Source organism: Mustela nivalis (assembly GCF_964662115.1).
Source record: "Mustela nivalis genome assembly, chromosome: 13".
NCBI lineage: Eukaryota > Metazoa > Chordata > Mammalia > Carnivora > Mustelidae > Mustela > Mustela nivalis.
In genome coordinates, this window is record NC_139032.1 from 53281552 (window position 1) to 53299760 (window position 18209).

The 18209-nt window shown below is 36.4% G+C and overlaps 1 long non-coding RNA gene across 1 annotated transcript; it reads left to right on the forward strand.

The window, feature by feature from the left end:
* The first annotated feature begins 617 nt into the window (after positions 1 to 617).
* Positions 618 to 16827, forward strand: LOC309846005. The gene is made up of 3 exons (XR_014301673.1): positions 618 to 800; positions 7021 to 7078; positions 16037 to 16827. It is a non-coding gene; the product is annotated as an uncharacterized lncRNA (long non-coding RNA).
* Positions 16828 to 18209: the final 1382 nt, after the last annotated feature.

Sequence of the window (18209 nt, forward strand, 5' to 3'; positions counted from 1 at the left end):
TTACGGGCATCACAGAAGGCCCTCTCTCTCCTCTGTGCCAGTTATCAGTTGATTGCTTCTCGCCTTGAAACCCTCCACCCCCAAATCTCTTCCGCAATAACAGAGCTTTAAGCATCCCCTCCACCCCACCCCCGACCCCCGCCGCCTTTGGTGCCCGTGTGATATTAAGCGTCATCGGTAGAGGGAGCTAGAGGGACTTTGAAAGAGGAAGGGGTTTCCCTTCCGGGGCGTGCAGTCTTTGGCCCGTGTGGCCTCTAGGCCTGGGCCACGTTGCCCACACAGGATTCCCAACCGGGTGACGTCGCAGCTCCCTCTGTGTCTACCACACCACCTTGACCCGTCTGGACCCCTGAGGGATGGTTCCGGCTTCCCCGTGACTGGGAATCACTTCCGCCTCGTTAAAGCCGTGACCTTGGCCGTGCTGTGGGCTACCGCTGCCCCCCTTGCTCAACAAGGCGTGAACCCCAGTCTGGAGGAAGGACACCCCTCCCTCGTTGGTGCTTCCGCGTGTACCTCCCTCAGCCGTAAGGGGTTTTTCAGAATTGTAGTTACAGGTTTATAATCCCCCCCCCCTTTTAAAAAATATTTTATTTATTTATCTGACAGAGCCACGGCGAGGCAGGGAACACAAGCAGGGGGAGTGGGAGAGGGAGCAGCGGGCCTCCCTCCGAGCAAGGAGCCCAGTGCGGGGCTCGATCCCAGCATCCTTGGTTCATGAGCCGAAGACAGACGCTTAACGTCTGAGCCACCCCGGGGGCCCCTCATTTCTCCTCTGTTACAGTTGTTTGGGATCCTGACGGGTAAGTCTCACAAATCACAGATTCCCTCATTTCTACCCAGAAGCAGCTACTCTCCTAACTCATTTGAAATGATTTGCTGGAGCTCCTTTATAAGTTTCCTACTCATGTATACTTTTTTTTTTTTTTTAAATGGTGAACAAGTTTGAAAAATTCCCTGCCAGTGCAGGTTGGTGGGGGTGTGTGTATGTGCAATGCTGGCAGTGGCCGACCATATTACATATGAGTATTACACGTATTACATACGAGTGGACGCCTGCAGGACCAGAGGGCAGCTGAGCATGCCTGTTCTTCACATTTAGGGGTGCACGTGTATCATGACTGTGGAGGTAAGAGTACTATGAGTGTGTTTTAACTGTGCACACATGTGTGCGAATGTGTGTGTTTGCACGCAGGTGTGGGACTGGATGGAAGCAAGGAGGCTGTCTGCCCAGGGAGCTCCAGCTCCTAACCTGTAAAGACCCCCACTTGTGAGTTCAGCTGAAGTCTGGTGAAGTGGGGAGTTTCCTTTCTCTTGGTGTGAAGGGCTGGGTGTTGGGTTTCACACATTTTTTAAACATAGTTTCATTTTTTCTTTTTTTTAGAACTTTATGGTAACACAATGTCTATAAACTTTTGTTACTTGCTCTCTTTTGTTCACAATGATGTTTTTTAAAGACACTAATGTGGCTGTGCCCATGATCTGCTTTATTTATGTATCCACAGTGTGTTTTCCATTCTAAAGTTGTGTGCATTTGGATTGCTTCCAATGTTTGACAATTACGAACAACTGTGCTCTCAACATTCTTGTACCTGTTGCAAATAAGCACGTTTATCTCTGTAGACTATACACGGGGGTGAAATTTCTGAATTAAAGGGACTACCTCTTCCACATTTCTAGATTATGATATATTGTTTACCAAAGAGGTAAACAAAGAGCTTTATCAAAGAGGTACCAATTTATAGTCCTTCCAGCCGTGTAGAAATCTAGTAGCTCTATATGCTTGTTAATATGTATTAGTATGAAGTAAAATATTATTTTGCATTTTCCTGACTTCAGAAGTTTAGTGCCTTTAGTGTATGTCTATTAGTAATTTGCTTTCCTCTTTTATGAAGTGTTCTTTTAAGTCTTTTACCTGTTTTACTCTGTGGTTGTCTGACTTTTTAGAGTTTTCTTTTTTATCATAAATAATCTGGATAAAAATCCCTTTGTCAGCTATGTGTTGCAGATACCTTTTTCTATTCCATGGTTCTTTGCTTTTTAAAAATGGTATCTTTTGAAGAAGACAAAATTATGATCATAAGTTTAATGTAGTTGACCTTATTAATCTTTTTCTTCATGGCTACTGCTTTTTGTGTTTTAAGATACCAAAGATATTAATATATTCTTCCATATTCTAAAAGCTTTATGGTTTTTCCTTTCACATTTAGGTTTTTAATTTACCTGGAATTGATTTTTTAATATGGCATGAATGCTTTTGCTATTATGCTATAATTTCTAAGAATCAAATGTGCACAAGGTCACTGTTACTGTTTAGTTTATGCATGCACAATTTTGGGAGAGCTAGCCTCATAGGGAAGGGTGCTTAACTGGGTGGGTGGGGGTGGAGACTTTTTAAGAAACCCATAATTAAGCTCTTATTGATGGGAAGTGCTTTACTTCCATAACTTCAGAAGTGCTAATTTTATAGATAAACCAGTTCAGGGTTGGAGAGTTGAAGGAGGTTGACCAAGGTCACACAGTAATAATCAAGTTGAGCAAGGATTCAAATTTTTACCATTGGACTCAAAAGCTTCTGCTATTTTGTCTCTCGAGTGAAGGTGTGTGTGTGTGTGTGTGTGTACCCTTCTTATTTTCTTTGCTTCTCCATACTTTTAATTTGACATTTGGATTTTCCAGGAATTACAGACTATCTCTGATTCCCATTCTGAGTTTTGCTTATGCCCAAAGTTACCTCACTTTGCTTATAAGCGTTTTCTTACATTTTTAAAATAGTCCCATATGCAATTATGCTTCTCTTTCTGTTTGTTACATTGTCTTTCAGTAAAAAGTTTTCACTCAATAAATATAGAAATTTGACTATTTCCTAGAGTTTGAATTCTTATTCTATATGCAAGGGCCCCAGAACCTGCTCTGGTTGCCTAGCTATGTTCCCTGGAGCCCTGGGGGCTCTGACAAATTCCCACATAATACACATTGGAAGTTGCTGGGCTAAGCACTCCAGGTTTTCCTTCCCTCCTCTCACACAAACTTCAGCCAGAGAAACTCTGATTTATTTGTTGTATTTGTTTGGACTCCCAGTTAAAATTTCATTTGAATAAAGGTTTTTGCCACTAAAGATGTCTGAAAACAACTGGACAATCATTGTGAGTAATTTTAGGATGCGACAGGGTGCTTTCAGTTATCTGGTTATAAGAGTATTAAAAAAATTTGCTGGAGAAAATTAAATTTACAAGGTTTTTAATTCTGTAGTTAATAAGTAAATTTAGTAAGATCAACCCAAAAAGTCGATATTATTTACATGTTAATAACAAACAATTGGAAGATGAAATAAAAAAATATAAGACCAGAATAAAGCCCCCAATACTTAGGAAGATACTTTTAAAAAGACATGAAAGACTTCTCTCTGAAAACAACAAATAATTGCTACCAGATTTCAAAACGTGTTAATACTTTGGAGTTGTATTATGTTCATGGGGTGAAAAATTCAGTATTGTTAAGGTATATGTTCTCACCAAATTTACATCAACACTATCATAATAAAAACCTTACTCTCTTTGGTCTTCCATCTGCCCCTGGATCTTGCTCTAATAATTCCTTATTACTTTGTTATTTCTTCAATGCCATCAAGCTATGTATATGTATAAGTATATGCATACTTAACATCCTCTGGCTGAGCTAAAATAGAGTACCCAGTCTAGGTTTTCTCCACTTTGGTACCATTGACTCAGGGGGCTGGATAATTCTTTGTTATGGGAGGCTGTTTTGTGTGTTGAATATGCAGCAGCCTCCTTGTACTCTACCCATATGGTACTGTCCTCCCATTTGTGACAAACAAGAATGTCTAGTTATTGCTAAATGTCCCTTGTGAGGTGAAATTGCTCCTAGTTTAGAACCACTGACTTGACATATCATTTGTTGAAGCAAAAATCCCAACTTGTCAAATACTTTTTTCTTCCTGTCATTCCATTTATTGTTTTCCAACATTGTTTTTTATCCCAATTCTTGCCAACTGCTTTATTACAGATGGAAACATTTGTGATGATTATATCCCTTTAAATCATCAATTTATTTCCCATTAGTTATAGAATTAATTCCAAATCTCGTAGCATGGCATGAAAGCCCCATCTACTTCTCTGTCTCTTGTCTGACCATACCGGGTTTTAGATGACTATTCTTCCTGCATTGCTTTAAAAAAAAAAAAAAAATTCTTGGCTTACAGCACTGTATGGTTTTTTATTATGTCTGTGCTACCTTTCTTCCCTTGATCTGTGAATCATATATTTCTTATGTGTCTCTTCAAACCCTCTAGCACCCATTTCTGACTTGAGACACTGTGTGTCAGTAGTTTTGTGGTGGCTTCAAGGAACTTGACACAAGTGTGGGCCTGTATGTGTATGTTTCATATCCTGCCATGGATTTCTCTGATGTTGTCATGTGAGATGCTAGTGGAAATTTGCCTCATAGTCATGAATGGGATGAATGGGTACAGGAGAAGTCAGTGCATGTGGGAGCCTTTTTTTTTTTTTCACTTTAAAAATTTTTATTTCAATTCCAGTTAGTTAACATACAGTGTTAGTTTGAGTTGTAAAATAGAGTGATTCAACAGTTCCATATATCATCCAGTTCTCATCAAGACAAGTGCACTCATTAATCCCCATCACCTGTTTAATACATGTTCTCACATCCTCCCCTCTGGTAGTCATCAGTTCTCTATATTTAAGAGTCTGTTTCTTGGTTTTGTCTCTCTTTCTTTTTTTTCTCATTTGTCTTGTATCTTAAATCCCACATATGATTGAAACATATTTGTTTTTCTGACTGATACACTGTGCTTAGCATTAGGCTCTCTAGCTCTGTCCATGTCATTGCAAATGGCAAGATTTCATTCTTCTTTAGCGCTGAATAATATTCCATTATTTATATAATCTCACACACACACACACACACACACTACATCTTTTGTATCCACTCGTGAATTATTGGATGCTTGGGTTGCTTCCATATCTTGGCTATTGTAAATAATGCAGCTGTACACATAGGGATATATGTATTCTTTTAAATTAGCATTTTTTTGTTCTTTGGGTAAATACCATTCTTGACCAATAGGAAATATAAATAAATGTTTCCTCCTTCACCCTCTAGGTGGTTGGTTTTGAAAATATTGTAAAAAGTTCCTGAGAGGGGCACCTGGGTGGCTCAGTGGGTTAAGCCGCTGCCTTCGGCTCAGGTCATGATCTCGGGGTCCCGGGATCGAGTCCCGCATGGGGCTCTCTGCTCAGCAAGGAGCCTGCTTCCTCCTCTCTCTCTCTGCCTGCCTCTCTGCCTACTTGTGATCTCTCTCTGTCAAATAAATAAATAAAATCTTAAAAAAAAAAAAAGTTTCTGAGAAATTTCCACATAATCAAGCACCAGTCACTCGTCTTGGTATCCAACCCAATAACATATGCTTATATTGGTTTTTCCCACCTTCTTTGTTTTACTCCTGTTCTTATATGTGCTTCTTAGGATAAATTCTCAAACAGACTACCTGCATTTAAGCCTTAGTCTCAGGTTGTGCTTTTGGTTGGTCTAAAACTAAGGCAAGGGGTGCCTGGGTGGCTCAGTGGGTTAAAGCCTCTGCCTTCAACTCAGGTCATGATCCTGGGGTCCTGGGATCAAGCCCCGCATGAGGCTCTCTGCTCAGCGGGGAGCCTGCTTCCTCCTCTCTCTCTGCCTGCCTGACTACCTGTGATCTCTGTCTGTCAAATAAATAAATAAATAAATCTTCAAAAAAAATAAAATAAAACTAAGGCAACCTGGCTAACTTTTGCTCATCCTTTAAAATAGCTTCTTCATCTTCATCCTGTTTATTCTCTATTTGTTTTCTCAGTCATCTTTTTTGGTCAGTCTAAGGCTGAGAACTAATTCATGTGAGGATATAAATTGAAAGAAAACATGTTTCCTCTGAGGCTAGAGAAAGTCCTGAAAAATACATGGAATCACATGTCAGAATTTGTGCAAATTAAATTACACTATCATATTAAATAGTCTTATTCTCCATCAGTCAGTAAGCAAGAGAGGACTTGAGGATACTGAAGACTTGTAAAGGAAGGAGAAACTGAACTAGATCTTCCATGAGGAATGATATGGAATCCACTAGAACTGAAGAAAGTAATCACCAGATAGTGTAAAGCATCCACAGAGGAATGGATGTATATATGACAGGGAATAATATATATATTATGTGTATATATATTTTTAATTAGTATACATATATAGTCCCCTCAATGCCCATCCCAGATTCTTGGGGTAAAAAGTTTTGTTTCCTGGATCAGCTGTCTACAGTCTCTTTTGTTACATAGAGTCAAGGTTATTTGCTGAGATAGAGAAAACTAAATGTACAACCAAGGAGAATGTGTTGATACTTGTCAGAAACATCTGGTAAGAAAGGCAGAGAGAACCTGGGATGATATTATCTTGTAACTGAGGGAACTGCTGCCATTCATGAAAATCTTGCAGAGATCCTTGGGAAGAAAATTTCTTTTCAATAAAAGAAGAGAAAAAAAAAAAAAACCGAACAACTATGCAATGAAACTCAGCAGATAGGAAATCGAAGACGAAATGCTACCAGCCTGGGAACTGGAACAGCAGACAAGACAAAGAGGTAGTATAATGCTGTGGGAGTCTACGAGAATCCTTGAGAATGCTGAGTATGCCATAGAATCGGCAAAAACACTGACTCCTATGGTTAGCACTTTAGATTGGCATTGCTAAGGTGGGTTGTTAAGAGAAGTCCATGAGTAGAGCAACTTTTAAGTATACAGTACAATGCAACACTCTGCTGTATAATAGTTCTCCTGATTACTGAAACCCTGTACCTTCTGATCATTATCTCCCTCACCTTCACACCTTGCCCAAGCCCTGGGGAGCCACAATTGTACTGTTTCTTTTGGTTTGACTATTTTAGATTCCACAAAGAAGTGTGATCATAGAGGAGGTGTCTTTCTATGATTGACTCATTTCACTTAATATAATGTCTTTCAGGTCTGGCACAAATGGCAGGATTTCCTGAGCTTTTAGTGTCATAGCCCCCCAATTAGAGGTATGCATTATACCTTTTATTTATTTATTTATTTATTTATTATTGACATATAATGTATTATTTGTTTCAAGGGTACAGGTCTGTGATTCATCAGTCTTATACAATTCACTGAACTCACAATAGGACCACCATCTGTGGTGTTCATCACCTTGCATTACACTTTTTAAATTAAATTTCAGTGATATTAAAAGAGTTAAAGTGAGTACTTAGAATGTGGCAAGACTTGTGCTAAATGACTTACCAACATTATCTAAACAAATACTTAGAATAACCATTTGAAGGCTATTTTTATGGTCAGAGAATGTAAATCTAGACAGGATAAGTGATTTACCTATGGGCACATATGTATGCTAACCCTAGAAATAGATACCCCTGGTCTACCTGACACAAAGTCCATGGTTGTAACTTGTAGAAAATATACAAAATATTACCAGATGGCCAGCTATGATCTAAAATAAGAAAGTCTAGGAAAAGTGAAGGAATACTCTGAGGATGGATAATTTTATATAATTTGGCATTATTGATGACAGCATTTAGAAAGCTAACATGCATCTGCATAAAAGGGCAGTGGGAGAGTATTAGGTGGCAGGTCTGTAAATAGTATATGTGCCTACTAATTAAGATGGATAGCTGGTTATACTTCTGTTTTTGTTTATAAGGGATCATTTTCTAAATAAGGTTTGTTGAATGGCAGTTGTCATGATCAATGCTAATAGCAAATGAAATAAGTTAGTATCATTTCTTTTTGAAAAATAACATTCATTTGGATTGAAATGAACATTTAAAGCCATGAAAAGTGTAGAAAGAAACTGAGTATCATTGTAGCACTTATGAGTAAGATCTGCATCTGTGTCTTAGGGCCATGATTATACCATTGAGAAGAGTATGAAGTGCAAAAGTTAATTACTTCCTTAATTCATTCAAAAAATTTTCATGGAAGAAATTCTGAATAAAAAATACTTTATTACTTTAATTAATATTCACAGAAAATACTATATGGTAGATATTAGTATCCTCCTCTTACAGACAAAGAAACAGACTTCACCCAACATACCTGTCGTCAATGGCTGCTGGGTGGCAGGTGTGGCTTTAATGGCAGGCTTGTCTGGTTCCAAAGTCTGTGCCGTATTTCCTAAAAAGGCAGATTGCACACAGTCTTGCAAACATAGACAAAACAATCCCTGGGTGCCATCACCGCATTATCCTTCCTCCTCCTTCTAACAGCAACCTATGGGGGAAACCTCATGGATCACAGGCTTGGGCAGAATGTCACACTGTCTGGCAGAACGTCAGCTTAAAAGGTCAATAAACTTTGCAGTAGAGCATTCTAATCATCCACGGAAAATAAATTGCTCATATTTCTGCTGATTAAACAAAGTGAAGGCTAACTTGTTATGTTCATATTTTGGGTACATTTTCTCAGGGCCAAAAAGTTACTAGTGTGTAAATCATAGTCTGACTAGCTATTAACTTTTTTTTTTTTTAAAGATTTTTTTAATTACCTTCCCCATGAATGGGAGCTTTAAGCATGATGGAAAACCACATACACTTGAACCCAATTGGAGGACATACAGAGAAGTCACACTAAGCTGATGAGGGTATGAAAGAGTTCTATGACAGAGGAAATACCTGAGACTACAGGTTGCTGCCGTAAATACCTACCGGATGAGTCAGGCCGCAGAAGTTAGAAAAAATCAATAATTACTAAGATGCAAGGAAGACAGAGCAGGAAGAAATTGAAGGAGAACCTTTAGAATGGATTCTCAGAAAAGAGTCCTCTGGCTATAAAAACCATGAGTTTTTAGAATAATCTATCTACCACAGGAAGCTGTGTGAGTGCCATCATTTAGGACACCCAGGGATTAGACAGACTCCCAGAACCATTAAAAGAATGTATTAGCAGAAACATTAGTGAGAAATGAAGACAGTAGCTTTTGCATTGTTTACTCCTGTCAGTACAACTCAGAGGAAGTCTTCTTTGTCCTTGAGTAACATTCCAGATGTTTGTTAAAATGTGCAGATTTTCATCCCGTTGACTGAGTTATGCTTTTTTTGACCTTCATGTTTCATTGGATTTGTTCAGTTCTCATGTATCATGAAGAGTCACCTGTGTGGAGCTTGTGACTGTGACAAAGAGATAGTTTGTTTTAACATAGACACTGTGGAAAAATGAGAACATCCAGACATGCAGTTAAATTTCACCAATATCCTAAGTACTCAGTGATGAACATGTTAACATTTCTATGAAGAAACCCCCAATATTTCAAGTGTGTGTGTGTGTGTGTGTGTGTGTGTGTTTATATAGGTTTGTGTTCATAGAGATTATAATTATGCTATATAGACTATTCTGCAATTTCCTTACTAATTAAGTATAATATAATCATCCCCCATGAAATTAAATAATCCCCTAAGTATTATAATGCAGATTGCATCCACAGTATTGATTTATAGCTATTAAATATTCTCAATTGCTGGACCCTGGCTTGTTTCTGATTTCATACTATTATATAAAATGGGATGCTGTCTGCTCTCATACATCAATTTTCATCAAAGCTTTAATCATTTCTTTGAGAGAAATTCTTGAATTGCTGAGGTAAGGGGTTTGCACATTTCACGAATTATGTCGGTACCCTTCATTTAGAATGGAGTTTTCGGGAAAGTAGAATGCAGGCTCTGGATTCAGTCTGATTATGTGACCACAGGCTGATTCCATGTGGATGAGTTTCCTTATTTGTACAATGGGATTCCTAGAACTACTCCTTGTGATGACTATGAAGATTTAATAGATAAAATAGGCAAAATAATCACTAGAGTACCTGCCAGAGAGGAAACTCATAGAAATGTTTAGTATTATTCTTGTTGTGATTATTTCTAATTAATATTTCCATCAAAAGCTATTTTCCCTTATCCTAGATGACAATATTATCACAAATAATATTTGCAAATTTAATAAATAATGCTATATTATTGTTTTAATTTTCCTTTCTTTGATTTCGATAGGTAGGGTGTTTACTGTATGTGTATTGGTCATTTGTATTCTTTCTTTCATGCCTTGCTTGGTCATGGAACTTTTTTGGCCTATTTTACTGCTACAATTTTTAATTTACTTACTGATTGGTATAAGAGCTGCTTCTTTCCTGTCTAATAGGACAACAACCTCTTGCATGCTTTTAGGCAAAATGTGTATGACATTAAACAATTTCCAAAACAAAAACAGCCATACATTTCCTCCTACATTTTCCGGAGTACTATTCTTAGAAAGTGAATCTAGCAGGACATTTTTTATACACTTTTATACACCATTCCGTAAAGATGTGTTTTCAACCTTTTAAATTCTCATTTCAATTTTAATGTCTTACATTTCTTTGACTTAATTAGTTCTTTTTTTTTTTTTTATAAAGATTTTATTTATTTATTTGACAGACAGAGATTACAAGTAGGCAGAGAGACAGGCAGAGAGAGAGGAGGAAGCAGGCTCCCTGCTGAGCAGAGAGCCCGAGGTGGGGCTCGATCCCAGGACTCTGAGATCATGACCTGAGCCGAAGGCAGAGGCTTTAACCCACTGAGCCACCCAGGCACCCCTAATGAGTTCTTTTTAATAACTTATCTGTTTTGACTTCAGTCTGGCTCCAAAATATTGATTTTTTTTGGCCTTCTATAACAAAAACAATTTTCCAATTTTCATATAAAAAAGCTTCATGCTTAACATGCATTTACTTCTCTGGGCTAAATAATGCCAAATATTTTGCTTTTTCCTCAGTAAACTCTTTTTCCAAATCTTAAATGACACATAATATAGCATATCATTTATATATATTCTCTTTAGAATCAGACATGTACTCAAATTCTCACTCAGTTCAGTAAATTTGTACAATCCGTATGTCTGAGCCTCATTTTTCTTACATGTAAAATGGAAAAAAATAATATCCATCTCAAAGAAGTAGTCTGAAGGTTAAATAAGATCAAGCAGGTGACAGTTTAGGTACTTAATAAATGGTAGTTATATTTTATCACTGAATTATTATCATTGTTATCCAATAAACCTTCCTCTAGTTATATGGTCATATAAATAGTGAATATCAACAGCAGTCATTCACCTAGTTTTAAAATTAGAAACATTGGAGTTATCCTCATATCCTTCTGCTCTTGCATTCCTTACATCTAATCTCTTGTCAGGACCTACCAAGATAGCCCCTAAATTGGCTTCTCCTCCATCTACTCTATTCCATTCCCAATGCCAGTGCCTCCATCCAGAACCCTCATCACGTCTTGTCTTGGACCTCTATGAGGCTAGGCACCCTCAAAGTCTAACTTTGAACTCTTGCTCATGGACTGTTTCTAAATCATAAATATAAGTTTTGCACTGGTCCACTATAATACTTTCCCATTTCTTAGAAGGAAAGGTTAAAATTATTGAGTATGGCATTTGAAGTCTTTAACAGGATGACTTCATTTATTCATGTAGTATCATCCTCAGACTATTTTCCTATATCAAGACCCTTTTAAATTATTTTGAAACATAACCACAAACATTTTTGCTATTTCCAGGATGTTCTATGCATACTAATGGATTAGGGTCTTTACTCAAAAAAAAAAAAAAAAAATCCTACCTAAAATAACAAATATTCTTTACATATTCAGGATTAATGGAAGGGAAATTAACATTTACTAAGCATTAAACAAATGCCATGCATATTTAAGACTTAAAATAATCCTGTGAAGTAACTATCATTAGTACCATGTTACAACAGATACAGTTAAGTATTTTGCCCAATTTCATCCATGTAAACAGCAGAACTGGGATTCCATATTCTTTCTACTTTTACAAAATATATTAATTATATACCCACTCTGTGTCCTGTAATGGAATACTGTGGACATAAAGATGAATTAAATTAAGTGAAAGTATGCTTACTCAAGGAAATTATGGTCTAGTGGGAAACCACTCAGAAATGTCTTATTTATGGGAGCCTGGGTGGCTCAGTGGGTTAAGCCGTTGCCTTCGGCTCAGGTCGTGATCTCAGGGTCCTGGGATCGAGTCCCGCATCGGGCTCTCTGCTCAGCGGGGAGCCTGCTTCCTTCTCTCTCTCTCTCTCTGCCTGCCTAAAAAAAAAAAAAAAGAAAAAAGAAATGTCTTATTTATGAGGACATCCATGTTTCCACCAGATGTGCTGGCGGCATAATCACATTCTGCAGTTTGAAAATCCATGGCTGCTCTGTTTCCAGCCATGACTTTTCTCTCTATTTCCTTATCTGGTTGCGCACTTTCAAAAAACGTAAGAACCTTAATTTACATAATAAATTAGCAACTTCACTGCTTTAAGCAGCTTAAGAAAAGACTTGAAAAAAAAGTAGAGGATTGAAATGAGTGGCCAAATAGGACTTTGGGTTTGCTCTAATTTTCTTTATATATGTATGTATCATCATGGAGAATTCATGGAATGGCTGCTATTTTTGTGTTCCACACATGGAAAATTTGATGTAGATAAAAGGCAGACTATGTAAACAGGAGGAAGAGCAGAGATGGGAATTTGAATTTCCTGGATGCTTGGTCTGTTTTCTTTCAAACTACTTTGTGTCACCTATCATAAAATTATAAAGCAAATGTCAGGGGTAGATACATAGGTGAATAGGTAGATTTTTTTTAAATGATTTTTTTAAAAAAGTGTTAAAAAATTCCCATACTCACAACTGCAAAGATTGCTCCTACTAAGGATTATAAAATGTAAAATTTAGAGTCCTGAGACCTCCACAGGGTCCTAAGCACATTGGTCGGAAACTACTAGCATAGCAGAAAGAAAACAGACAGAAGCTAGTTAAAACTATCTAATATGCCTGCATCATTTGGGTATTATCATTGGTTTTCTCATCTTAAAAGATAATAGTAACAATGTACTCATCTCACAAAGTCATTAGAGTAAAATAGATAAAGCCTATAAAATTTTTAAAATCAATGAAGCACTATCAGAGTTTCTGGTATCATTATTATGGTACTACTTATATAACCAGAGTCCTATAAATTATAGAATTAAATATCAGAATGAGAATTTAGAACAGGAAAGAACTCTACTTTCTCATTCTATAAATTAGGACACTGAAGTTCAGAATAGCTAAATGACCTGCCTAATGTCTTATAGGTATTGCTTAAAGTGCCACACAAGCATACGTTCTATTTAGTTATAAACACTGCTGGTTATTTAACCCAACTAATCTTATTAATGTCTGCACCTTAATGAAGAAAAGTGGACACTGTTGAGCACAGGGACATGGGTATAATCATATATGGGTACTGGTATGTATTTTATAAGATACCTTGAATCACCTCTCTATATATTCTCTACATATCAGAATCTTTGCCCTTAAATAAAATACATTGATCAAAGATATATGACAGCAGTAAATGGGTTTGCAGAGATAGAGACATAAATTTAGGTATCTAGATTAAGATATATAACTAGACCCATTAAAACTTTTTCATATACCGAGAAAGAGGAACACAGACAGTTTAAGTAATTTTCCTAGAATAAATCACACAGATAATAGATGACAGAGTCAGGACTTGAGAGTGAATTTTACTAACTCCAAAGACCTTCCTTTTGTCCCTGTAGTACATAGTTACTATATGTCAATGCAATATTACGCATTAGTTTTGGTATAATATTAAATAATTAACAGGCAGTTTGGAGAACATTCTACTAAAACTTAAGTAGGAGAAATTACTTAAAATTTGAAGAAAGGCTGCAATTTCAGTTACTCTAAGAATGAGTGGAACACCATAAGATGGCCAGAGAATGCAAGGGCAATCAAGTAAGGGAAAATTTCAGAGGCAAAGGCAGGATGCCTGAAAGATCAAGACATTGTTAGAGGTAGAATGGTCCATGTGGGTACAGTGGAAGTGGGTAACTTTAAAAGATCTATGGGGGAAAGTACTGTGTTTATTATTTCTAACCTTATAATCTTGGTGCCTAATAGTTTGACATAGATAAACAAATTGGTGAATAAATGAGTGAATGGATACAATCGAGAGAAGGAAAAGGAGAGCTTCATTATGAAAAGTCTTGAATTCCATACTAAAGATTTCAGAAATTGTCTTTATATTTTGATGGAAAATTGAAATATTTTAAGCAGATTTGTGACAAAGTTAGATTTGTATTCTACAAAAATCCCTCAGGTTGCAGGTCTCAGAGGATTAGAGATACAACATAAAATTATTTTGGTAATGAACTAGAAAAAGAGAAAAGGAAATCTACTAGATGCTTGATAATGTCTTTAAACAATTCTCAGAAAGAAGGGCTGTTGAGAAGGATGAATAATGTGGCAAGTTTGGGTTCTATTGAATTACAAGTGCCTATAATATATTCAGGTAGTATAGTCTAAAAAATGTGTACTGGTAACTTAAAGTTGTCAGCATTTATTACTGAAGGCCTAAAGCAGAAAAATAGATAAAATATAATTCAATAGGGTTATTGAGAAAAAGATAGCAATAGAGGAAAGTGAGAAAGACTGTTCAAAGAAGAGAAAGGACCAGAAGAGAGTAACATCCTGGAAGCCAAGAGAGTTTACAGAAAGAAGGGGTAATCAGCAGTTCCAGAGCCTTCACAGAGGCTAAGAAAGTAACTCCAATAAGAAGTAACTAGATTTAGCCACCAAAATATTGTTCCCAATTTTGAGAAGGCAGTTACTTTTAAAACATTAATTAATTTTTATTTTAATTTCAGTTAGTTAACATCCATTGTTATATTAGTTCAAGTGTATAATACAGTGATTCGACATTTCCGTACATCACCTAATGCCCATCCTGACAAGTGCACTTCCTAATCCCCATCCCCTATTTCACCCATCCCTCTACCATCAGTTTGTTCTCTATAGTTAAAAGTCTGTTTCTTGGTTTTCCTCTCTCTCTTTTTCCTTTGCTTATTTGTTTTGTTACTAAAATTCCACATATGAGTGAAATCATACAGTGTTTGTCTTTCTCTGACTGAATTATTTTACTTAGCATAATACTCTCTATCTCTACCCATGTTGCTCCAAATGGTAGGATTTCATTCTTTTTGATGGTTGAGTAATATTCTATTGTATCTATATACACATTTTTAAAATTAATTTGTTTATTTTAGAGAGAGAGAAAGAGAGCACAACCCGGGGGGAGCAGCACATGGAGAGGGAGAGAGAGAATCTCCAGCAGACTCACTGCTGAGCATGGAGCCCAACAGGGAGGCTCAATCCCATGCCCCTGAGATCATGACCTGAGCTGAAATTAATAGTCAGCTGCTTAATCAACCGAGCCACCCAAGTGCCTCTACACCACATATTCTGTATCCATTCATGTGAAAGTGGACAATTTGGCTGTTCCATAATTTGGCCATTGTAAATAATGCTGCTACAGAGCAGTCTTTTTTTTTTTTTAAGACTTTATTTATTTATTTATTTATTTGACAGAGATCACAAGTAGACAGAGAGGCAGGCAGAGAGAGAGGGGGAAGCAGGCTCCTCGCTGAGCAGAGAGTCCGATGCAGGGCTTGATCCCAGGACCCTGGGACCATGATCTGACCCAAAGGCAGAGGCTTTAACCTACTGAGCCACCCAGGTGCCCCTACGAAGCAGTCTTGAAAGAACAGAACAAAAAGAGCAATTCCAGGGTTCAAGTTATATTACAAAGCTGTAGTAATGAAAACAGTATGGTACTGGTACGAAAACAGACACGTAGATCAATGGAACAGAACAGAAAATTCAGAGAAGGCAGTTATATTTGAGCGATGACATTCATTTTTTAAAACATGGACAAAACTTAAGAAACTCCTCTGTTCTCAGTACCAGGGGTTATGGTTGTGCATGTATCTGGTGTTAAGTGCCCTAAATATTTCTCTATGGGGATTGAATTCCAAGATTATATTATAAATTATACAGCCTACATGCTCACTTTAATTTATAATTACTGGTGATATTCTATATTTACAGGCATCAAAGTTGGCTGGTTCAGAGGCCTGCATCATCAAGACTGGAAGTTTAACCTATTTATGGCTAAAATTTCCTTGACTTTGAAAAAGACTTACTTTACCACTCAGCAATCTTCTAGTCCTCAAGCAGCATTGCTCCCTCAATTGTACTTCAAAATACTGTGGTCAGAAGAGACAAAAATCAGTTTGACTAAATGGAAGGACAATTTTTGTATCGTTTGGAACTAGATGGAGAATGTATCTAAAAGTTTGAGAAAAATATAATGATCCAAGGGCAAGATCAATTTTATATTAAGACTATAGAAGAACATTTAAAAATTCAGCATTTAAATGCCTATTCTCCTTGGTAGAAGATACTCTGCTTCTTACTTTCCATATCCTCATTAGGGCTGGTCCTAACCTCACCTGGTATGAACCTTTGCTGTTGTGGATCTGAAGTTTAGAAAGCTCTAACAATTTAAATGCTAAAGAATTTGGGATTTGCTTATAAGATAATTTTTCATAGATATACTTATTCATATCCACATACTTACCCTTATATTTATAATATGTTGAAATATTCCATTTAAAAGGGAAACTTAAGTAAAAAGAACTAGTATGTTCTGTACTATTCAGAACTATTGAGTTAGTAGACTTATAGTTCATCTCCCTGGGAAATGGAACATATAATAGAGAGTATAGTGCATGAACTGGGTAATTATATATTTAGTTGAATTAATGAAGTTATGAATAAACTTTATTCATTTTCCGCTAAAAGCTACTGCTTATACTTTATTATGTTTACTTATCCATTAGAAAAATTAGAGCATTCACAGGCTTCTTCATAACAGAATTTAAGATTTCCAGTTGAATGTTTTGGAGAATAGACTATAATAATTAAAACACATATTACTTCTACAATGCTTAATATTTTAATATGTTTAAAGTATTTTATTACTACAAGCTAACAAGCAATGTCTTTTGAGTCCACAATTATATAGAAGGTAAAAATTTTTTTTTCTTTTGTAGCTTTTTAGAAAAATGAAATTTGAAATGGAGTACATTATGAGGGCTTACAGCTTACTGTAGGTTTTTAACTATGTGCCCAGATATGGCCTATCATAATTTATTACTGTACCTAATAATAATGGCTGAGTTTATCCTTTTAAAAATTTCTTTGTACCACAAATTTGTGCTCCTTTTAAAAATTTGAGTGTTTGTATTTTAGTCATGGCACAGTTTGTGGAAAATCTTTGACAGGAACTGTGAAAGCTTGGTGAGAGTCACAGTTTAAGATTAACATAAGCACCTACAAAAATTACAGACAATTCATAGTGGTTCCTATATTTGTTCTTATAAAATAAAAATGATATCAAGCACACTATACTCTAAATACCTTTTTTTGGCAAGTGAGGTTTACTTTTAATTATCTCTGATATCATTTATATAAGTACATGTTACAAATAACTTGGTAAAAATAATGAGGTCTTGGTTGCATGAGACCTCATTCTAGCTATGTGTAAATGAAATCTTCCTACAGGGATTATTATATTACTACACTACTATAACCTCTGAAAAATTTAACATCAAATATGAATGCTAATGTTAATATCTAAGTTTATTGTAAGAAGTATCTATTTATGGATTTACTAAAACAAAACCCAGTCAAACATTATAGTTCAGTTGTTTCTTTTTTTAAAGATTTTATTTATTTATTTGACAGAGAGAGAGTGATCACAAGTAGGCAGAGAGAGAGGGGGAAAGCAGGCTCCCCACTGAGCAGAAAGCCCGATGAGGGGCTTGATCCCACAACACTGAGATCATGACCTGAGCTAAAGGCAGAGACCCAACCCACTGAGCCACCCATGTGCCCCCAGTTTTTTTCTTCTTCTTTTTTTTGCTTTTGTTGACAACTTGACAACTATCAGTTACTATAAAAACAAGTTTATGCATGTTTGGGCTTTTTATTCTCCTAGATAATGCCAGAGAATAAGTTCCATAAATATATCTATACTTGACAGAGTCATTGTCATATGACAGTAACCATGCAAAAAGTGAAATCTGGCTTTCATCCAATTCCCAAGACTTCTTACTCATAGAATAATCAGTTTTTGGAAACCTGAAAAATGTATGTACATATTTCAGGGTTTTTTTTTTCTGGAATATTTTATATTGGTACACTCTGCTTTTCTTAA